General features: G+C 47.8%; 1 protein-coding gene across 4 annotated transcripts in view; it reads right to left on the bottom strand.

Annotated features, from left to right (window-relative positions):
* LOC106047089 (uncharacterized) overlaps positions 1–24154 on the bottom strand; it is a 140345-nt gene that overhangs the window by 38715 nt on the left and 77476 nt on the right. The window contains exon 1 of one of the 4 annotated variants that reach the window (XM_066980061.1): positions 22490–22582. The exons of 2 other annotated variants lie outside the window; for them this stretch is intronic. The gene's annotated coding sequence lies outside the window, so the exon portion shown is untranslated. Of the gene's footprint in view, positions 1–22489; positions 22583–24154 lie in introns of those variants that run through there. One more of the 4 variants, XM_066980063.1, reaches the window with a different exon arrangement.

Raw genomic sequence — 24154 nt, 5'->3', positions numbered from 1 at the left:
TGTTCCCAAAAGCCACCCGAGGTGGCACAGAGCAGGCAGGTTGCATGACAAGAAAGCCTGAGGAGGAACAGGTACTTCTTAAAGCAGCAATGAAATCTCCTGATGTTTCCTGTTTTACTCGGCAATGCTTTGCTCTGGGTCCGTTTCTGTGGACATGGATCCGAGTGGTGAATAGACTGAGGAAAGTATGTTGTAAGGCTGCAAGGGGGCATTTAAATCATGGGAGCACTAAACACCAGCTGGCTTCTGATGCTCTAATTTGGCTCAGCTTGGTCTCCAGAACAAAGGACCCTGCAGTGCTCCTGCCCCTGCGCTAAGAAAGCAGCCCAGCAGCTGGGGCACATCTGTACAACTCCATCTCAGCCTCCTCCATCTCAGTTACCAACTCCCCAGCTGCTTTTTATTTCCATAAACACAATCCGGAGATGTTGCTTGATTGCATCTCAGCACTTCTTTACCCAGGGCTTGTCGGGGCACACGGTGTTGGCAGCTCAGGACCCAGCAGAGTCGCGACGCCCACGTCCCACTGCACAACACCCGCATGGCACTGGGTGTGCACAGCTTCCCACTGGCACCAAGTACACCAGTTCACAAACCCAGAGCGGGACACACCACTGCCAACATCCTCTGACACTATCTGGGGACACACATCAGCTCTGGGAAGCGCTGTGGGTACGTGTGGAGGAATTGGCATTGTGGGGCCATCTAGGTTCCTCTTAGGCAAGCAGGCAAGAAGTCTAAAGCAAGGCAAATGGAAAAGGAGGGGAGGGGAGGGGAGAGGAGGGGCCACATTTAAGAGCTCTCTCATCTAACTTCTTGGCTCACACAAACCAGAGGAGGAAAGCTCTGCCCTCTTGGTTTGTTTTGATTTAATTTCCCAAGAAGATCAAGACTTCAGGAAAACTACCCTCAGCCAAGCTGGTTCCACAATCTCTTTTCCATCAGGAGAAAAATATGACTGTTAGCAGAAGTCACGTGCTCAAAAAGTGTTTTAAGTAGCCCAGGGGAGAGAAAAAAGCAGTTGTGCACAGCTGATTCCCATGTCTTCATGACTCCAGGTGAAATGAGCTCCATAGGTGACCTACGGTCTTCCAGAAAGATTAAATTAGATGTCACTTTGCAAAGGGGGGGGAAAAAAAAAAAAAAAGTCTTTCAGCTTTTCTGTATCCACCGTAAAGAAAACTATATTCAAGCAAAAACACTCCCCTCATTTAACTTCTTTATGATGTTCAGAGGGTAGCTGAGCCAGAAATCCACCAACAAGGCATTTCTTGGGAACACTCAAGATAAAGAGACAAATCAGTAGCTGATTTTTAGAACTTCGGTGGCTGGAGTGCATTGCAATCAACCATCGTGCCAAAGCAATCAGCCGATCAGTGACAGGGACACTCCAGTCCCTGAGGAGCTCAGTGAGCAGAAGAGCCCAGCCAACTTCCCCACTCACAAGCCCTTGAACCAAAGGCAGTGTCCCATGGAAGCCCAAAGGCTCCCTGTTCCCCTTGCTCTTCCACAGCAGAGGAGTTGAAATGTAAGAACAAATAAGTAGCCTTCCCCCCAGGCCCAGTCTGGACTGCTCCCTAAACACATCTACATTTCATTGCTCGATTTCTTCGTTCAGGTTTTGCATAGGAGCAGCACGAGACGCCAACTCTGCCACCAAGTCTCCCCAAGGACAGCGTGGCTGTGCAGCCACATGAAAGCCACAGGCAGTGCTGTGACATCTCAAAAGCTTGTGCAGTGCCCTTCTCCCAGATTGATGGACAATGAGGGGAAAAAAAAAAAAAAAGCTGAACCAAAAGGATCACTTTAATATCAAGACGGGTGCTCCTCTTCATTACTGCTATTACTGAACAGATTGCAGCAGTACTGGAAGCCCACATGCTGTATTCTTGCACTAAGAAAAACAAATAATAACTTTCCCCACACATTTCTGGGACTGCAGTCACTGGGATGAAGTGAGGAGAGGGCTAAGACACGCTGGTGGGTGGTGTGGGAGCGTGCACGTGCTCCTGGGCACAATTCCTTCTGTACCTTGCCTGCATAGAAAGCAAAGCTCAGTTCCTTGAAAAACAAAGTGCCAAAAAAGCTCTGTATCGCTTTGCCTGCTCGAGTTAATGATTTTCATTAAGTGCCAAGTTCATTCCAGTTGATCACGCAAGGTGAGCAGGGCACCCACACAGGTCACATAGGAAACTAACACCAAAGCTCCAGGGTCAAATCATTTTCTGAGAAACTGTACTACAGGAGTAATTCAGGAGTCAGAAAAGCCACAGCCCACACAGGTTAGGGCCTCAGCCCAGAGAGGGGAGCTTTTACAGGAAATATTACTACTGTAGCTAATAATAACAGCAGCTTGAGTAAACACAAATCAATTACTGTTTGAGTTAAAAAATACTGAAATAGATAAAATCATTAACAGGGTACCTCCAAAATTGACAAGGAAATGCATGTTAAAAACCCTGACAACTGTACTTGCTCTTTCACCCCAGCTGGGAGAGTTCACGTAGCTCAGCACTTATTTTATGATGATCCATTTGATCCAGGGAGGATAAGTAATTACACATGACACCAGGTGCCACTCCCCACACAAGTGGATGTTCCCGAGCACAGCTCTGTTTCACACCAAATCTTTGCTTTCTCTTTGCTCGCAGTCGTGAATTGGAGCAGTGAAGCTTGAGGATGGTGTCTGTCTTACTGTCTCCTGGGGAAAACAAAGTGACAAAAGATGAGTGTGCCGGGTGGCGGTGACAAGCAGCAGGTTTCTCTTTTCCATACTGCTTGTCATCCACTAGCCATCATTATCTGAATCCTAATCTTATCATAACCTCCACTATCAGCTTTAAATGGATTTTAATATAGCCAAATGAAATGCAAATGCTTTCAACAAACAAATCCAGTCAAGCAATCACCCTTATGACCTGATACCTGTAGCACTTCGCCTTTCTTCCTCACCCAAGAGAGGAGCACAGTGCAAAAAGCTGAAGGCTTCTCCTCCATTCGGTGGGAGCTGCCCAGGCTGGGGCAAGTTCTCAGCACAGGGGCACAACCAGGGCTTTGCACTAAAGCAGCTCCTGGAGCCTGCAGCAGCCTTCAGCCAGGTGCACATTTTTTAATTGGTTTGATGAGATTTTCTGGACTGCTGATCACTGTGAGGTAATTAAAAACCTGTGCAGCGTGTTGAACGCTACATCACATTTTAGATTTTAAACTCCGAGAGCTCCTGTTAGCAGCAATGGTGCCTCATTTTGTGTGTAACATCCAAAGGGGAGGGATCTGCAGGTGGGTGAACCAGGGAGCACACAGGGAGAGTGTCCATAGCAGCATGCCAAGGAGAAGAAGTGAAATATTCATATAGCTTATGAAAAGCATCCATGGTTCATGAAAATAAAGATTTAAAAGCCATGAATTTTGGAGGTGACAAGTTCTCATTCTTACGTGAAAAGGCTGTCTCACTCACTAGGAGAAAAAAAAAAAAAGAAGTGTAGCTTTACTTCATGGTTTGAGTTTATTAACTGTTCACTAGGTTTCTGAGGTTTCTAAGATTCTTACAGCTTCATGAATTTTTTCATCATTTCTCAGGAACCAGCTACAATTTCTAAGAAAGTTTGGCCATGCCCTCACGTTTGTGCATGCAGTGGGGTGAGACCACTTCATAACAATAGCCAATATCTCCTTCTGTCATTCTCTCTCAATACATTCTCCAAAGGCACAGTTTTGCTCAAGAAGCACACCAAACAGATAACAGGGCATGCAGAGAGATGTCATTACACAGATGTCTTTAAATTAGAGACCATACTTGTGCCATCTTCCAGGAGTTCAGCACCACATCTGCCTGGTTTGACCTTTCCCCAGAAGCTTTTCCTAAGCAGTTCTACCTCTAAAATGCCCTGCACAAGAAATCAAAACGATCAAGTCGTACATCACCTCAAATGATCGTCTTTCATTACGTCTCTCTACAGGATGCCTTTTTAACAAGATCCCCATTGCAGCCAGGGGCCGTACATGATACTGCGATTCAAAAAAAAGCCATAAACCACAACAATGAGCACTACATGTGCAATTCGAGTTAGACAAAGTTACTGTTTAATTCTAAATCTAGCACATGCTCAATCCCAAAAGCGCGTCCATCCATTTCAGTCCCAGCTGGGCATACCAAATCCTAGCTATGCACTGCACTGCAGCATCCCCCCAGACTGCTGCTTTGGGGACAGAAAGCTGCTGAGAGTTGCTGTTCACCTCCTGGATGGGTTTTAATGGTGACCAACACAAAGAGGGAATAAGGGTTGCAGGCTCCACTGGACACTGAACATCTCCCCTGGGAAGGCACTATTGAAGCAGCTTCATCTGCTCAAAACTTTCTGCAACGTGCTCTTAAAACCACAATACTTCTTCTCACGGCTTTCTGTTGCACAACCCAATATCCACAATCCCCAAGCTAATCAGGCTGCAAACAAGCTGTTCAGGAATTCCTGACATCCCTTTTTGTTTAGCTTTTGTTTTTACCCCAGTGTCAATACAGGAAAACCCCAGCAACACAGATTTTTCAGGTTTCTCATGGTGTCACTGGTGTTTACTTAAAGCATCTCATCCAGCAGATGATGTAGAGTCAGAATAATAAGCTTCCAGCAGTCACGGAGGACTAAAGCCACGCTTGCTCCTCTTTACTCCTTGTGCAGCAAGTATTAGAAGACCAAGGGGCAACCAGCTCACTTCATCACTCCACCAGCTGCAGCAGAGGTTCACAGTAACACAAAAACTCCTCTGGCAGCTCAGGAGGCTAAAGAAGGATGTTTTCCACAGGAAGCAGATTTTTTAAGACAAACAAATAACAAAACAAAGTAGCATACTTCCAAATCAAGCGGCTTCAGGGGGGAGCTTCTACCTCTGCCAAACACCCCCAGCCCGTGCCTCCCCAAGGGTCTGCTCTCCAGTAAGGGTGATGGAGCACCCAGCTCACAGGCCTCACCTCTGACATCCTCCTTCCTGCTAAGGACAAGTCAAAGAAGCCTTTCCTTCAAAAGGTTCCGCCAAAGAAGCTCCTTTGGGCACAGATTTTGTCTTATTTCCTTATCCCCTTCTGCCCCTCCAGAGAGCTGTGAAGATGCAAGCAGGACACACTAAACGGGTGGAGAGACTGCAACTTTGACTATAAAGAAAATCCCAGAAGTACTTTCAAACACCACGGCTGTAAGATGCAAGCCACATGTCTGGTGTGATAGTTTCATAGGATCATCTTTGACCAAGCAGGCTTTCAGCCTGGTGAAGCATCACGCACCCTTGTTCAGGAGTATTGCCACATGCCCACACCTCACCAGGAGCCTGCCAACATGAAGCCAAGCCAGTGACAGTTTGGATCCCTATCTTGCTAGTGCTCGCATATCCTGGGTCTCCCTCCAAATTCACTGCTTATTTCTAATCCAATACTTCTACCTGATGCACAAGTCCACCTCAGGCAGCAACTCAACAGCAGAGCCAAAAACGCCACTGAAGTCTGTCCAGTCTCACGGGGCTCAGTCCCCAGCTGCACGTGGTGGAGCCTCTCCCTCCGAACAACAGCGCTGCTCACACGCCTGAAGTCAGAGAGGACTGTGAAATGACAAACGTTCTGGCATCCCCCAAACCTATTATATCCAAAAGAAATAAGACACTGCTTGCTTTCCAGGGAAAACAGGAGCTGAAATCAAAGTGGGCCATTAGAGGAAATACGAGTCGCTCTGTTCTAGGCAGCTTTGGTTTTACTCTGTGCCTCCCCAGCCCGACGAGCCAGGCTTTGAACTGGAGAATCCCATTTTTGGTGGGTAGATTGTCAGTGGGGAGAAACAGCTTTTGCTTGCACATTTGTTTTGTTGCCTTGTGTGCTTTCTAAATGTTTTCCCACTGGCTTTAAAGAAAAACAGTTCCTGAGTCAGGCTGAATGGGATTCTGTATTTGTTGTTTTGATCTTTAAAACTTGAGGCATTTTGCTTGCTTCCCCCATTCCCCTCAAAAGACTGACATTTTGGCAGTCAGAGGTAGAAAACCCATGGTTTGAAAGCAGGGATGTAACACAAAACCAATGCTTGTCTCAATAAAACAGCTGTCTGGCTCAGCCAGTGAAGATGCCGCTCATTTCTGCGGTAGCGCTGCTGGCAGAGAGGACCACAGAGCCTTTCCAGCCAGCCTCGTGGTGAACATCTCCAGCTCGCCATGGAACCAGGCCTGATGGCGAGGACCCTGGCTGAGGCCTTCAGAGTGGTTTCTTGACCTTGGCAGGCTCCCTCAGCTTGTACTGCAGCCTCTGCTCCCTTTCATCAGGAAAATACTGGATAATGCGCTTGTTGATAATTGCAGTTCCTGACATTGTTACAAGAATAGTTCATGTTAAGTAGTTATTAAATGAGCTTCCTGTAGACTACCCTCAAGACTGTAGTATGCAACTTGGCTTCTGGAGAAGCAGTACAACTTCCCTTGGCTAAAGACATCTCTGCATCCTTTGTCGGCTCAGCACAAGTTCTGCTGAAGCCTTCCCCTCCCTCCTATCCCCAGGGAGATGTCCACCCTGCAAGGCAGCTCCAGGAAACTTCACACCCAGCCCAAACGCCTCGGGCAGTGCAGAGGCTGCTGTTGGAAGAGTTGAAATAACTTTTTGGCCCTAAATTAGAAAAGGGAGTTATGAGAGTGAGATTTAAAATCCTCATCTCAAGAAAAAAATAAAATTGAAAGAAAAAATAAAATTGAAATGTTATAGAAGTGCCTGCAGATCTTACTGAGAAGAACACCACAGAAGCTGAGAGGATTGGTGGTGTTTTGTTTTCACATTACCAATGTAATTGTACCCTATCATATGAGCACTCCTGATGCTGGAACTTCTTTGCTGAGGGTGCTGGGGGGAAACATATGGCAGGGTATTTTCAGAAAGCCAGCCTGAGCTTAGTTCTTTGGTTGAAAAGTTTTCTAACTTCAGTTATTTTTAGCATAATAATATTAATCTTTACAACCAGTTTAAATTTTTGTTCCCCAAAACATTACAGTAACACGAATGAAAGCAATTAGCTCTGTGCTTCCTGAAATTATATGTATTCCCAGACAAGGGCTTTGTAAAAAGTGCTTAAAGGACCAGGGTGTTCTTAATACCCAGGGAATGCTTTGTATGCTCAAAAACCTGATTATTTAATAAATAAAAAATAAAAATAAAAAAAATATTAACTTTCCATACAAAACCTTTCCTCTTTTTAAGCTGTCAGACTAGAAAGCTCTGTAATTCCCATCCAGCTCGCAGCAGCAGTAACTTCTGCCTCCAACATCAGGAGCTGGTCAACCTCCAGCCCTCTTCTCTTTCATGCTCCTCATAAGTCAGGACACAGCGGTGCCATCTCACCTCCAATTATGGCAAGGCAATATCCCCAGTTTATGGAGGTAAATTAGAGGGAGAAGAGACAGCAGGCAAAGGCCATTCCACACAAAGTAAAGTGCTGCTACTCTCTGTTTCAAGGGAGCTTTGACCACTTGCAAGCAGATAAAAATGAAAGACTGCCAGTATTTCTGACTGATCCTGAAGTGTGGGTGGGCATGGGGCAGAAAGATGTCCCTGCCACAAGCAGGGATTTCCCTCCCCCTGCCCCAAAAGCATAGGGAATAAGGGAAGCCATTGTCAACAATACTGCTTCTATTTAACGTGCCAAAAGAAACTCAGCTCATGGGACACTGGATTTTGGCAGATTGATTTCGCCTTCCTCCAAATCTACTGAGAGCAGCTACCACAAAGGCCTTCCAAGCAGCGTTTGCAAATGAAGAAGCCTTACGGTAAATGGCACCGCACACCACTGGCACTGTACAGAGGCGCTGGCCGTGACTGCTTCAAACCCCGAAGGACCGGAGAAACCCACGCAGCCCATTCCCAAACACAGCACTTCAAAGTCCCAGTGCATTCCTGACGAGCTGACCAAGGAGGCAGCCTTCATGCCCACAGAGAGCTGCTCTGCTGGGCACAGCACACAAGTGCCAGTGAAAGAACACGCTGTTCTTCCACGCTAAGGCAGGACAAGGTCAATATTACGAGGAGGGACCTACCAAGACCCATAAGGAGAGACCAAGACACTGCTGTTCATCAAGACCCAAAAGCGATCAACAACATCTGGCTAACACAGATGCTCAGCAGCAAGCAGACCCCAGTGCAGAAGGCCAAGCCCAACCCCAGCTTCTACCTCAGCCCCCCATTACAGCCCCAGATCTTCCCCAGCAGAAGGGAAAAGCAAGAAGCACGCCTGAAGCAACCAGCGGGCTGCGGCCTGTGTTGCAGACAGAGCAGAAGGGTGAGAAGAGCCATACGGTCTTCGCCAGCAGGCAGGGGAAGCCAGGAGAGGTCAGCCTAGAAACCAGCACTGCAGTTATGGCCAATTTGATTTAGGAATTTCACTACGTTTTTTCCTTTTCTTCCTTTTATATGTCCTTCAGCAAAGAGGCTCAACTCAGAATATACATCATTCGCCTCACCATCCCTCCTCCCACCACCAAACAAAAATAACAGCCTCCATTTGTGTGGGAGACAGAGGTGTTTGGCCAACCTCTTTTCAGTGGTTTGTGGGGACAGGACAAGGGGCAATGGCCACAGAATGGATCACAGGAAGTTCCGCATCAACATGTGAAAGAACTTCTTCACGGTGAGGGTGATGGAGCACTGGGACAGGCTGCCCAGGGAGGTTGCGGAGTCTCCTTCTCTGGAGATATTCAAGGCCCGCCTGGATGCCTACCTGGGCAGCCTGCTCTAGGGAACCTGCTTTCGCAGGGGGGTTGGACCCGATGATCTCTTGAGGTCCCTTCCAACCCCTACAATTCTGTGATTTTGTGATTTCCCTGCTCTGGAAGCACCAAAAGCCGCTTCCCACACTACCTCAGAAACGAGAGGCCTAATTACTGTTTGCTCCCAGTGCCGCAAGAAATAACAAACAAACAAACAAAAAAAAGCCACCCTCACACAACGAAACAGACAGGAAGGCAGCATTAACCCTACACCACCATGGGATGCAGGGCAGGCCAGGGTGTGCAGTTCCCTGCTGCGTAGCAGTACCACATCTGTACTGAATCATGAGGATAAAAATTGAGCGTGTAAGTCACAAGAGACCCAAATCGCTGCCTTGTATTACAACTTTTTAGACGTTAATCTTCAAGCCTTCTGCAAGAAACAATTACTACCTTGAAGACAGATTTTGAAAACTAGCCTTTATCAGATCACTTTTAAAAAATAATCATAACTTCAGTCCTTAGCAGGCAAGCAAACAAAGAGTAATGACAACAGCAAACACAGGCAGTGTGGGCAGGATGACAGTGCTCATTTCCCAGAACCTGCTCCCACTTCTGTCTGATTTCAGCTTGGCTCCATCCAAATCAAAGGGGGAAAGACTTCTTCCAACAGACTTCCCCCATTACAGACAGCCACCACCTTCCCTCAGTCAGGTACCTGCTCATGCCACCTCTGAGCTCAAACCAGCCCTCAAGTTTTCAGAGCTGTAACTAGGATCAAAGAGTCGGGCCAGCTCAGTCAACACCCCAGCAGGGACACGAACATCATGAAGGACCTGAACGAAGGTGACAGCCCTCCCAGGGTTACACAAATCAAAATCACCGCAGATGAAAAGGTGACCGAGGGTGACAGCTGCTCTGCCCATCTGTCTGGTTCAGAATGCGCAATTATTTAAGGACAGCATGATTTCTAAAGGTTTCCTCTGGATCAAGTCTGAGGCTTTAAAAGAAGTGGTTGCATCTGTGAAAACAACCCCCCTTTTCTTAATTACAAAATGGATGAAAGATTTGTTTAAAGAAACCAGAAGCCAGGAAAAGAAGAGCTGAAGAACAGTGCAGTGAATTATCAAAAGTATGACTGGTACAATGCAACACACCTGTAAGGGGCAGGAGTACAAAATAAGGTTTTAAGAGATTGCAACAAACTGAAAGGACATTCAGAAGACATGAGAAAATGGGATGAACTGCTCAGAACAGAGTCACAAATCCAAGAGTGTAACACATCCGTGCTCTTAGGATGGACTACTTCCTTGCAGATCACCCTGCCTAATACGGTAGCCAGGATTTTAATATAAATAAATAAAATAAAATAAAAATTGAGCTCTCAAAATAGCCGCCCAAGCTGATGACTCAAGCATGAGTTGTCACGGGCATGAAGCCATCAAAGGATTGTCACGTACCGACACAACTGCACATACCTTCTTAGAAATACTTGTAATGGATGAGAAACATTGAGCACCATACATCTTGAGTCCTTAAAAATGTTTCAGCAATTGTATTTGATGCATATTGAACATAAGCATCTTTCCCAGACATTTTCCACAATACATGAAGATTTACTTCTACATGAAAACTGTTTTAATTATAAATTTCACTCATTCCTGTAGTCACCACGATCATTAACCAATGCAGTACTTGACAGCAGAAAACCCTAAAGCCTTACAAAGGCTTTTAGTCATTATTTTGTGTTTTTAATCCCCAGCAGACTTTTCTTACTGGCATATAGAAATTCTTAAATACATCCCCAACCTGACAAGTGATGCTTACACAACCCTGCTAGCACAAGCACTTTTTTTTCTTCTTTTTTTACACAATATTGCTATAGAAATCCTTTCTCATGGTTGGTGCGCACACTTCTAGTTGTGTTAATTCACTCGAATGCTAATGCCACAACTTGGTGGGATGTTGAGTCTCCAGTGATGTGAGAACTGTCCCCACAGCCGCGTTCTTCATTAATGCGGCAACAGGAGCAAACCTGCTCATCTAATAACTGCTGCACAAGGAGCATGGTCAAACACACCTCCAACAGGGCATCCCTCTGAGATAAGCCATGTGCCCCTGCAGTACCACAGAAACCAAGGGGAAAAAAGACGGTATTGGGTTTGAGGAACACAGCCCCATGCAGGGGAAAGATCTAGTCACTCTGCAGAAACTGAGGAGGGGTGAGATTTATTTGTAGCCTTATTGGCTTCTAAGAAGGAAGGAAGTCAAGTATGCCTTCTTTCTGTTCTTGACTGCAACTATCTCAGGCCCATGGTGCAGATAACGTTGTTAACAATCCCAGGACTCTCACATGTTCCTGGGAAGTGACAGCTCTTTGGGAAATGATTTGGTCACTTGCATCCCCCAGGTCACCCCCTGCCACCCTGGTGGGTGACTCCAGATCCATCCGTCTCAAGAAGCCATACAAGAGCAGAAGGCATCCTACAGAGGATGCCACCATGGCTGATATGTGGAGATGAATCATGAACCATAGGAGAAACCTAGTTCCTTTTTTAGGGGAACTAGCAACTCCAGGAAGAGACTCACAGCCTCTTAGCACAGGCTGGACTTCCTTTTTCCCCATTTTCCCTCAGCAGTTCTTGGAAAGATTCAGAGCCCATTGGAATTGCTACAGCCCTTGGCATCCTTTCATCACAGGGATGACTGCAGAGGGGACATTCAAGTCTGCTCCTCCTTCCCCAGGGCATTTCTTGGGTGCTACTGCAGGGACCCTCCTCAGCTCATGGGGGAAGAGCCCAGGTGCTTCAGTACCCAAAATGCCCCTTTTTAGCCCCAGACAACAGCCAGGAACTTGTGCTAGGGAGGAGGAGGAATCAGTAACTGGCCCTGAGGCTTCCTTGGAAGGTGAAGGCCTGTGAAGATTATTCTCTGAGCAGATCAGATTTCTTCTTGCTGGGAAGGTTACTGCTTTATTTTGAATCTTGCACTTTAAAGCCCTTTATAGCTCCCCCTCTGCTCCCAGGTGGCTGCTCCAACACAGCTGTGAGACAAGGCAGCCGTCCCCAGCCACCAGCCAGCCACAACGGGCAAAGCACCAGGGATGGAGCTCTCTGGGGACAGCAGCGGTGACAACAACCGTGTCTGAACTGAGGCATAAATCACCATCCAGGTGATCCTCTTCCCAGGGGACATGCATCTCACTGCCCTGGGATATTTTGCCACCTCCAAGCTGCATATTGTCTGGAGTTTTTAAGCATGTCGCTCACTGGGGCCCAGCTCTCCAGAAGCTTCCAGCTCCACACCAGCTCAGAGGGAGCCTGAAGGGCTGGCTCCAGCTGGACTTGTAGTTGGATACATGGATAACTTAAGGGAGGTGAATCCCTTCTGACAGGAGTCGTGCGAGGTCATGCACAGAAAGAATTAACAGAGTTGGGACCTGAGCACATCCCTCCTAAGTCTCAGCTTGGTGCCTCATCAGCTGCTCACTCTCTTCTCGATAGACACAGTAAGAGAAGTTTTCATAAAATATAGTAAATAGCACACCCCAAGCGTGGAACTAATCCCTGAGGATTACAGATTGCTCCCTTGCTGTTATCAACTCACTCTGCAACAGCAGTTATGAAGCTTTCATCAGTCAGGCCAAACCTCTTTTAGCAGATAGAAACATCAGCAATGATGCATGGGAAACATCGAACTCAAGGCCTTGTTTCAGCACTGCACAGGGCCACACAAATCACCCTCCATTGCAAGAGAGAAAGATCTAAACCCTCATGAGCAAGTGTTTCCTACACCCACAGAAAAATTCGGTTTTAAAACACAGTGGATTTCCACCCCCCCACACACACACCCCTGATGCTGGATTATTTATTAGAAGAGACTGCAGGAGAGGTAGGGGGAGTAACAGAGCCATTCCCATCAGAAGCACTGAAATTGGGGTCAGGCAAGGTAGGGCTGCTGTCTGGACTAAACCATGATTGGCAAAGGCGTTAATCAAACCTCTATCTATTTAGAGATCTCGGAACACATTGCAGACCAGGACTAATGATGCTGCTACAGCACCTAGAGTAGCTGCTAGGGTAACCACGGTGCCCAAGAGAAAGGAGCTGCTTACCTGCCACTCAGTCTGTATTCACACAAAAACAGAGATTGAGAGCTTCGGCTTCAGATGCCAGCTGCTTTAAGCAGCGTGATAAGATCCAATATTAAGCGTGACATACAAATCCCTTACTTGTGAGCACAGAAATCCCCCAGCTGATAGATGTGCAGGAGGCAGGGACAGCCGTGCTCCTCTCCTGCAGCCCTCTCATCCCCAGCACGAAGACCTGCTCAGCACCTCCGGCCAGCTCCTAGCAGACCCCTGCTCCTACCACTGCCACCATGGAGGTACCACCAAGCTTGTTCAGCAAAAGCCATTGCAAAGTGTTATAAAAACAGAAAAACAAATGACAAGTAAGCACCCCAAAGCCTAAGAGACCAATTCCAATTTCTTCTTACAATCCCTTGCAGGCCACCGTGACAAAGTCTTGGCCCACAACACAAGCTCCCCAGAGCAGTCATAACACAGACAGCCCCACAGGGGTCTTCTGCTCTTCCTTCCACACGTACAACCTTATTCAGCTGTGATAAAAATGGCAAGAAGAGGTACCACAGACAGAGGTACCACAGGACAGCTGCATGCTGCTGCCTGCCCACAGGTGCAAAGATGAGCAGTCATTTGGGGCTGGCACCAGGGCATCCTTACACTCACAGACATCGAGAGAACAGCCGACATTACACTTTCAGAGGTTGCCGACAACCAGTTCACAGTTGCATAGAAATGAGGAAATTAATATCTTAGTGCTTGCAGTCTGCTACTTCAGCTTCACCCTCTTCAAAAAGGAGGCTGTCTATGACATGCTGGCAGGGTTTTAAAGAGACTGGTCCTCCAAAGGACAAAAACTTGTACAAATCCTCACCTTTGAGGAGGTGACAAGGTGATGAACAAGGTATTTGATAACCTTGAAAGAGGCAACAAACAAGGAATTTGATAGAGCTACAGGCCTGACTGAAGAGTCCACTGAGATAAAGGTTGATCATTTCACTGGACTTGGAGCCATCTCCTATGGCACACAGATTTGTAGCGAGCCTTTCTGCCAGTTCTACACTGCTTTCTGTTCTTTAAAGTAAAATCCCAAGACCACGTTTAATAACAACAGGAAAAATCAACGAGGTTTTATTTATTTTTACAGTATCACTTAGGAAATTAGCAGGACACAAATACAGTAGCTGCAAGAAGACACAAGGTAGTAAAGAACAAGGATTGGATAAGCTGTGGAAAAATATAAAATATTTCACTAAGTGTTCTCAAGAAAAGCTCTGCTCCTGCTGAGAGCTGTGCGCCCTTTCCTTGCTTGCTCTGAAGTTTCCCACAGCTGCACCGGGGCTGCTGCAGAGCAGCCACCTGCCTTTGCAGCACTGTGAGCAGGGCTGGGTGAAGCCATTTGAGCAAGCACTGGCCATGCACCCATCAGTGGCCAAGGAGCAGCTGTTAACGGACACCGTCCCCATCAGCTTTTCTGCTCCATGCCTGAGCTACAGTCCTGTGGGACCCACGGGGTGAGAACATGTCAGAAACAAGACCAGGAGGGCAGGACACCAGGACAGCAAGCCTAAAGGGACAACTAAATCCTCCCTCCAGTGCCCGGATGGTGCTTGAGGAGCAGCATTAATTCACACATCAGCCAGCAGCAGCTCTGTCATTTTGCTCCACTTGTCTGGGTGGAAATGTCATGGAAAACCAGCAGGTGAGAAACAACACAGAGCTCCCCCAAAAGCCGGGGGTAGCTGTGCTGTTGCCTCTTATCCTGCAGAAAATATGGCTAATGGAGGAATTGAGATGCCAGGCAGGTCTGACTGGAAGCAATGAGAAAATTAGAGCTGCCCAAGCAAGTAGTGCTGCTGGGCATGTTCTGATAACACAATGAAAGAAAAAAAAAAAAGGAAAAAAAAGTACTCCATCCCCTACTGCACTCCTCCACCCTGCTGGATTAAAGTTTCCCAGCCTAGGAGGGGAATTACTCAGCTGGATGTGCCAAGATTCACAGAGCCAGAGACGAGTTCCAGACAGGAGAGCTTTCCAAGCTCTGTGTTTTGGAGATAGGAGGGTAGCTGCATACACTCCTTTCCCCATGGAAGTTTCTCAGCGCAGCGAGAGTCCCAGGTGTGGGTGCTGCCAGCTCCTTTGGGATGGGGAGCGGTGCACAGTGTGATACAGGACAGAGGTGACAGCGCACAGCACCCACAGAGCTGCTCTCCTCTGCAGCCATTTGGTTCTTCAGAGCAAGAATTAATCACTGAACTAATCTGCAGTGAGGAAAGGCACTGAAGCATCAGAGCCCTGCGGCTGCCCGTGGAGCTGAGGATTTCACATCCCCTGAGCAAGCTCCTGCTCGCATTAAGCTGGCCCCAGCTGCCTGGGAGCTGGGAAATGCTTGACACAGATTGAAACAAGTTTGTTATCTGGGATACAACAGAAGTATGGGACAGGGCAGACACTGCTTTTGTAAACACAATGAACCTCAGTCCCAAGAACAGCCCAGATTTTGTCCCTACAGCCTCCTCTGAGCAGCTGCTCATGCAGGCAGGGTCCCCAGAAACCCCCCAAACCATCCCCACCTCATGTTAGTGGTCTAATGCAGTATTTCAGTTGAAGAAGCATTTTCCTCCCCTTGTCTTCACCCCTATCCCTGCCTCTGCTCCACCAGGCAGGATGAGCCCCAGCCAAGCTTCCCTGTTCCCCACCAAGGGAACAGCCATACTTAACCCTTCCTGCACCTGCCCAGCTCAAATTCCACATTCTCCCTCAAAGTCAAGACAGCCATATACTCCTCTTATTCCCCAGAAAGATTTAAGACCAACCTGCAGTTTTCACCCTGGTATATTACTCAAAGTCTTGATCATCTTAAAATAAGACAGCTACCCCCCTCTTCAAGGGCTTGCTTCAGAAGAGGAATCACCTCTGGGTCCTTTCCCAAGAAGGGGTCAGAGAGGCAGCTCAGGGTTCACAGGCCCCCATTTCCCACCCTGATTCTTCAGTCTGAAGAGGCAAGGGCAGGCTTTACAGTAATCCTCCTCTCCTGTCCATGCATCTGAATAAACTACAGAAGCGGAAAGCAGGAAATCCAAGCAGCCTTGCCTGCACCCAGCCAGCCCTCATAGCTTGAGAAACCCAGGGTGGGGGCAACACAAAATCAAGGCAGAAGGTCATCTTCTTCCCTTTCCATACCCATTAGAGCCATAAACTCCAATCCCAGCAGATGGTCCCAAAGCTAAAATACCTGGAAGGAATAGGCAAGGAGAGACCAGCATCCCTGTGATCTGATCATGGACTTTTTGTAGAGGACCATGATGTACTGTACGAAAACAGGAATTATGTGATTCTATGAAACTCCAGGATGTGCTGCTGTCAGGACTAATGCGAAAGACTACCGACTCCCATTTTGAAAAGCTACTGATAGAAAGATTATGGAAATTGATTTCTGAACTGCTTGCTGCAAGGCAGAGGTGACACACTGCCAACAAATCACTTCATGGCGCACAGAGGACTGTCCTCTGGTATCATCATCTGCAGCAACAGCCAAGAAAAGCCTATGAGGAGACCCCAGGGCTGCCACGGAAGGAGCTGGTAGCAGCTCGCCCGGTGTGCATGACCACAGCCATGCAAACCTCCAGAGAGAAGAGCCTCTGCTCCGCGGTGCAGCTGCAATTTTGAAAGTGTTGACACAAAGCAGAGCCAGAGACAGGAGGTGCATTTGGGTGAGCTGAGCAGCCCAGAGAGCTTGAATCTTTGGCCAAGACAACAATTCTTCTTAGATTGCTATTCTAAGCAACAGCAGCATCCAGGAAGAATTAACGGCCTAAAAACTGGAAATACAGAGGAAATTGGTTTTAATCCTATTTTCTTCCTTCTTTCCCTGCTGGTAGGAGCCTGCATGGCAGACTTTTGTAACCTCTTCACATTCCCTGGGATGGGGAGTGTGCCAAAAGACACCTTCCCTATAGGAGCCAGCCAAAACTTTGCTTGATCACAGGCTCGTCCATGCTTCAAAGTGGAAAAGCAGCTGGGCAGAGCACAGCCCAAAGCAGAGCAGCAGGAAGAGAGCACATCAAGCCACTGTCACAAAACCCAGAGCAGACACTGGGACAGAAGCACCCAGAATTGGAGAGCTGGCTGCAGGAGTGAGGCCCTCGCAGCTTTCTGCTTTACTGAGACAAGCAATGCCCTGCAGAATTTCATGCCACGCTCAAGATTGGCTACGGGAACTGGGAAAGAGCGTTCATATCGGGAAAAGGGAGAACTGCAGCTCTGAATGTGGGACCAGGGAACCGGATTGCTGTTACTACTGCTGTAGAATGGCTCTGACCACAAGCTACAGCTGTTTTAATCCCATCGGTGTCCTCCAGCAGAGCCGGATGGGGCAGCTCCAGGTGTTTCAGCTCCTTCCCTACACTTCAGCTCCAGCCTTTCAAGCACGAGCAGTCAGGCTCCATGCACAGGGAAAAGAGGAAAGCGGTACTTGATAGCATCTGTATTTTGTCTACACAAAATAGGATAAAAGCTATTAAAAAAAAACACTTTGGCTTTATGGGAGGACTCTCTTGGTTAGACCTAACACTGGGAAAACCATTAGATTTGCAAATACAATTCATACTGGGAAGCATGAGGCAGAAGCTGGTTCCTAGCAAAATTAAAACATCCTGACGCCACACGGTAAGAGTGTTTTTTTTTTTTTTTCTTGTAGATTCTCATTTTCTTCAAATCAGGGAAATGCTTGCACACACAGTTAAAACTGGGCAGAAGGGCATGGACACAAACTAACATATCTTCTTCCTAGTTTCAATTCCTTTTTTGAGGGGGGAAGCAATGATTTTCTGTATAGAAATGTGAAATTACTTTCTTCTCCAAACTGAAACAGAAAGCTAGACTGCTGAGATTTCACATGACCTGGAAAATGAGAAATTAAGAAGTTCTTGGTAAGGAAGACTGAAATGGAAAATTTCTTTTCAATAGAAGCCATAATGCTCAGCTAAATCTAAGTACTCTTTCTTGCTCAGATAAAACAATAGGAAGAAAAGCTTTAAAAAATAAGTGTCGATGAATGTTTACCACAGAAGATCTTAGCGGAACCACATTTTTCAGGAAGAAAAGCCTTTTCTCTGACATCTCCTATCTGTTTTATTAAAGGAGCTTTGGAGATAGCTGAGATTTTGGAGGAGGTGCACGAGTTGATTAACTTGGCAGGAGCACTGCAAGCTGCAAGTCTCAGAGCTGGAAAGCACCACATGAAGAGGGCAACCACGTCATCTTTACATCATCTGTAGGTAGGAAATGTGGCAAGAAAAGTAGCATGAGATGTGCACGTACTGCTCTGCTTAAGGGATTGAGGTGTAACTACAAGCAGGATTTCAAACTAGGAGGTAACATCAATAGCATAGTACTTATGGGTTGATAAGTCAATAACAACGGGACTGATCCCTATTTCTTCTTCCAAGTTAAAGTCTTACTAGTTACAGGTCTTGGACTGTTACTTCATACCCAGAAGTAACGCAACAGAGCTGTCTGCAAAGAATTAGTTTGTGGTTATACTGTTATTCCATGTGCACGCAGCTGAGACCTGGGCTCATTAATGGGAGCAGCACATGATTACGGGAGATGTTAGAGCTGCCCAGCCACAGGAGAGTTGGGGCAGATTACACTGCCCGTGGCTGGGAGCCTGCACTGATCTGTGCAGAGTGAACATCTGTGGTGGTTGTACCCAGCCGGGCAGCTGAACTCCACCTGACCGCTCTCTCACTCCCCCTCCTCAAAGGGAAAGGGAGAAAAAATACAATGGAAAGGACTCAAGGGTTGAGATAAAGACAGGGAGATCACTCAGAAATTATCATCATGGGCAAAACAAATTCAGCATAGAGAAATTAATGTAATTTATTGCCTATTACTAATAGATTAGAGCAGCGAGAAACTAAAAGCAAAGTAAAGATACCTTCCCCCATCCACTTTCTTCCACCTCCTCCCCCCGAGCGGCACACCGCTCCTTCTCGGTCACTCTCTGCCCCTGCTCCCTGTGGGGTCCCTCCCAAACTGATCCTGCAGGGGCTGCCCACAGGGAGCAGCTCTTCAAGGACTGCCCCAACATGGCTCCGTACCACAGGGTCCATCCCTCAGGAGCAAACTGCTCCAGCACGGGTTCCCCACGGGCAGCAGCTCCCCCCAGACCCCTGCTCCTGCGTGGGCTCCTCTCCACGGGCTGCAGCTCCGGCCCGGGGCCTGCTCCTGCGGGGGCTCTCCATGGGCCGCAGCCTCCTCCAGGCCACAGCCACCTGCTCCACCGGGGGCTCCTCCACGGGCCGCAGCGTGGAGATCTGCTCCGTGTGGGACCCATGGGCTGCAGGGGGACAGCCTGCTCCACCAGGGGCCTCTCCACAGGCCGCAGGGGAACTGCTGCTCCGTGCCTGGAGCACCTCCTGCCTCCTGCTGCACTGACCCTGGGGGCTGCAGGGCTGCTTCTCGCTCCTCTCTCCCAGCTGCTGTTATGCAGTAGGTTTTGTCCCCCTTCCGTAAATCTACTCTCACAGAGGCACAACCAACATCACTCGTGGCCTGGCTCCTGCCAGCAGCGGGTCTGTTTTGGAGCTGTCTGCAGCTGGCTCTTATCCAACACGGGGCAGCTGCTGGGCTCTGCTCGGGAGCCACCCCACAGCCCTGCTACCAAAACCTTGCCACATAAAACCAACACAGTATCAAAGCAGAACACAACTGAACTACAAGTCAAAGAGTTCAAACATCTCCAGAACTACAGTGCATACGCTGTTGCTGCCAAGGCATCACATTGCCCAGCTCAGCTATTTGTTCCCCCCGTGGGCAGCCTAGCAATCATGGCAGCACTGCTCTTCTGGGAAAGGCCCAGCCTGCTCCAGTCTGCTTCAAAATTATTTCATCACTCCACACATCGAATGCAACAGTTCCTCACCCTGGTAGACAGCTCTCAGAGGTTCCTTTTCTTTTACAAACCACAAGAAGGGAGGAGGCGTTTTCATTTGTTCCCTTAAGAGCTCCCGGTCCCTCCCTGCTGGATGCTATCTCCAAAAATTGCTGCAACGCTGCACACAAGCCTGCATGGGGATGGACAGTGTGTCCGTCCTGCTTTTGGGACTGGAGCTTGGCATGGATTTGTCCTGAGCTCCTTCCTGAGCAGGGACATTTCTGTAACAAGCAGCACAAAGTTCCCCTTCCACCTGCCATCAGGCACAGCCCAGGACAGGGACACCATCTGATCTAACTGGTTCCAACAACCGCTTCTTCCTCCCCAGCCCTCACACCAGGAGCACATAGTAGGTGTGCACATACGAAACCCTAGCTCGAGGCTCAAAGATCCCCACAGACCAAACCTGGGTGCACCCGGCATACGCTCAGCTGTGCAAGCAGCCCCATTTCAAGGTTTCAACGAAGTCTGGAGGGGTTTTAAAAGCATTTAGAGAAGAGTCTAGACATTCAAGCAGCTCTCTGAACTGGGGCAATCTGAAGTTTCATCCACCATATTTTTGCCTTCCCCTCTCAGTCCTCACTCTGTGACTTCACTCTTCCTCCACACTGTCATCTTTTACCATGCTCTCCTACAAGCCACCAGGCCCTACTTGCCAGCTGCCAAGGGCCCAGGTTTTTGCTGGTGCTAAAGATGCCACAGACACAGGGACTGCCAGGTTGGCACGGGGTTGGGAAGAGCAGTTCCTGGAAATAGTAAATCTCTAAGCAGCCCACAATAAGTAAAGAAAGCTCTTCAAAGATGCACACACAGGGGAGGTTCTGGAGAGTCAGCAGCCACCTATACTGCACCCCTATTAGTGCATTTGGGATTTTGCTCACACGAAACAAACGGAACATGGATGCAGATAGGAAGGAAGCAGTGACAGAGACGCAAAGAAGTCTGGCACAAAGCAAACGTTGCGCAAGACGACAGATAAACAGGTGAGGCAGAAGCTGGCATGTGGCAGAGGAACAAGCAATGCAGATGGATGCATTTGAGAAACGCTCCAACTGCCAGGTGCGGGCACATGCCAGCGGAAGTCACAGCAAAACTTGTCCGATGCTCTGACAAGAAGCTTTGCCAGGAAATGCTGACAGATGAGAGCTAGAATATTTTTGGAGTATGTGCTACGAGCTTTGAGACAGCTGAGAGCTCCGGTCAGAACAGCAGAGCACCCCTTTCCTCCTACCCCTCGTACGTTCCAAAATCTTGAAAGCTCTTCTGGATGGGAAAGCTCGGTGTTGTTCAGCTGTGAATCACAGCTTCAGGGAACAGCCAGCACTGCTCATGGGAAATGCTCCAGCAGCAGCAAGTTTTTTTGTTTTTTGTTTGTTCGTTTTTACAAGTTTCCTCGTTCTCTTGGCTTCAGAAAAGCTATTCTCACAGGACGTTCTTGTGGGAAAGAGGCACAAGCATACACACATCTTCTGTTCCAGCCCCGTCATACTGGGATTTGGGGTTGAGTATCAGCTCTAGTTCAGGCAGGCGGGGGGGAGTTTCCACCAGAACATTTGGCCCACTCTACTTGGTAATGAAACGCAGCTGAACAAGTTTTAGGGTTCCCTACCATGGATCTGCAGCAAAGCCTGAGAAGGGGCAGCACCACTGGCTGTTGTACAGTGTCCGCTTAGAGACAATCAGATAGGAAACCCGCACAACTATCCTCAGCAAAAGCCACAGGAGCCTTCCTGGCCTCAGCACCTTCCAGACATGGAAGAAGCAGAGTTTCTTCCTCAGCAGGTTTGCTGACATACTGAGGGCATGAACAGCACGTCAGACCTAGAAAATTTTCTGCCCAGCTTTGAATCCCAGTTCTTAGTTCCTCCTGACAAAAGCCTACATTATGATCTGCTTTATCAGCCTGAGCCATGGCAGCAGGAGATGGAGAGCTGCACTTTACGTGAGATATATAAAAGAGCCACTGAGTCAACTTTATCTTACGCCAGGAAGAAGGGAATGAGAAAGTACTACATGTGCAAATATTGCAAAAGCAAAATATTGAAGGCAAAAGGAGGATTCGACAGTGGAAAAGGAGAGCTGGAGTGCTTTAGGATTATACTGGCTGCACATGCCCCAACGTAGTCACCTGGAAACAGGAAGGGACTACACATACACACACAAAAAAAATGCTTCTTTGTGCAAAACTGGAGAAAGTCTTGTGAGGAAACAGGGAACTTCCCAGCAGAGAGGCAAAGAAGATGAGATTCTCCACCCAGCTGGAGGCTGCTCAGTAGGAGATGGGGCAGGTACAGTGCCCCGGTGGGACACTGAGTGCTCTCAGCTACGAGTGAACACCAAATCCCTTCTTCTGCCGCAGCTCAGGCTCCACTGCTGAGATTTCGGAAGCTGCTGAGGCCATTTCACTCCATTCCTCTGCACTCTGGTGGCCCTCCTACCTTCCCCCTTGCACTCTACAGCTGCCCCTAGTAACCAAACCACCTGGAGGCACATGCACACAGCAAAAAAACCTGCACCACCAAGGACATCCCGACTCACAGAAAAGCAGCTAGTGGGTAGGTACCACATGCACATGGGGAGAAAACAATGTACCTTGCAGATAGCTCAAGAATCGTTCCCAGCTTTCATATACTATAAGGGTAAAAGGGTAAGACTCCTCTGTGGCTTCTGCCACCCCCCAACCCAATTGTCACAGGATGCAAGCATAAAAAACAGCAAGACCCCTCTTCAGGAATAAGAAAACTTACAGCTGCAGCATGCTCACGCTCCTATTTCACAGCTCCTGTCACCTATCAGCCCTCCTGGACCTCCAGGTCTTCAGCAGCTTCCCACAACCACCCCCAAGCCTGGAACAACTGAACCACACCACGTACTACTTCTTCATGGTTCAGCCCCTAATTACAGCTGGAGCAGATACACTACAGCCACCTCTCACCACAGCTGACGGGCATCAGCCACTCACTTAAACACAGCCAATTTGCATTAACAGCCTCCGTAGGGATTTATTTTCCAGGATCACAGATGCAAAATCTGCAGAAAATGTTTCTGAGAAGGATGTGTAGAGGCATGGAAGCAATGAGATTTACAAGATTTATGATCACAGAAAGCAGACAAAGAGCTGTAAAGCAGGCAGCCTGGAACAGGGAGAACTCCGGGCACAACATGTCCTAGAAGGAAAGAGTATTTTCTGTACAGTGCAAAAATTATTATAATTTTTCTTCCTGTTCATTGTTCCTTTTCTTTCTAAGCTTCCCCCTCCCTGGTAACTCTGGTTATGTATTAACAGTTGCTGATGTCAAAGAGCACTCTCTGCTACATTTAGCAGCTCCTTTACCCCTCCAAAAAGGACCTGGGATCATGTCACAGAATAGATTTTACACAACTGCAACGTAGCAATAATTAAGAATTTATTATATACTTTTACGATAAATCACAAGATTAGATTATATGTTTTTTAACAGCACTTAATCAGCATTTAAGTATTAGTCAATTAACACAATGATTTTAAAGAGTTTATTACAACACAAACAGCGACTTAATTGCAGAAAGGCAAGGTTCACCCAAGACTTACTGTGGGCTATGGGGGGTGGTTCTAAATTCAGTTGGGCACTTCTAAGATCCCCTTGAAAGTGAGTTTCTCACCCCTCTCCTTGTTGGGATCTGCAGATGACTTGTTCCTCAAGGAGTCAGCCACAAGAGACGCTTCCTTCCAGGGGTGCCCTCAGAGGTGTCCCAGCCCAGGGGGGCATCGGGGGCGCAGCCCTCTCCTGTCACCCAGAGAGCTCAAAGAGTTCTTGCTTGGGATTGCTATTTGTAGGATCATGAGATAATTTACTTTGTTCAGCAGTTTTTCAGGACTCAGGTCCCTTTCACTTTGTGTTTCAGCTTGTGCAATCCCCCTCCCCTTAGCACTTAATTTGTGCTTTTGCCAATTAGTTACATCAAACATTTATGGCTGGGGGGGGTCTGATTGTCCCATGCCTGCACAAATAACAGGGGAGCGATGCAGTGTCAGGGTGCACCACACTCTGTAAAGACCAGAGGAAAGAGTCTGTGACAGATTTTCCTTGAATTATAGACAACAGAGGGATGATGCCGTGCCATTTTGTTAGATAAAGTGATTGACTCATAGTCAAACTCAGATCCTTTATCATTTTCCTGGACTTCAGTGTGATTCATCACTTTCCCATGAGGGACTTCATGGCACTGAGCATCTGCCTGACGCTCCGTTATTAACGAGCTGTCCAGTTCAAGGAACGATCACATCGAGGCATGCTGTGGCTCGTAAGCCTGAGCAAGACTTACGGCAACCACAGACACAGAGCACACCCACCACAGGCCAGCAGCCCAGACCTGGCATTTCCAAATGAACTTGTAAGAGCAACAGCCCCAGCCACACGTAGTGCATCGCA

The sequence above is a fragment of the Anser cygnoides genome, chromosome 19 (genome assembly GCF_040182565.1).
Source record: "Anser cygnoides isolate HZ-2024a breed goose chromosome 19, Taihu_goose_T2T_genome, whole genome shotgun sequence".
In the NCBI taxonomy this organism is placed as follows: domain Eukaryota; kingdom Metazoa; phylum Chordata; class Aves; order Anseriformes; family Anatidae; genus Anser; species Anser cygnoides.
This window is presented reverse-complemented; position numbering and strand designations above follow the sequence as displayed.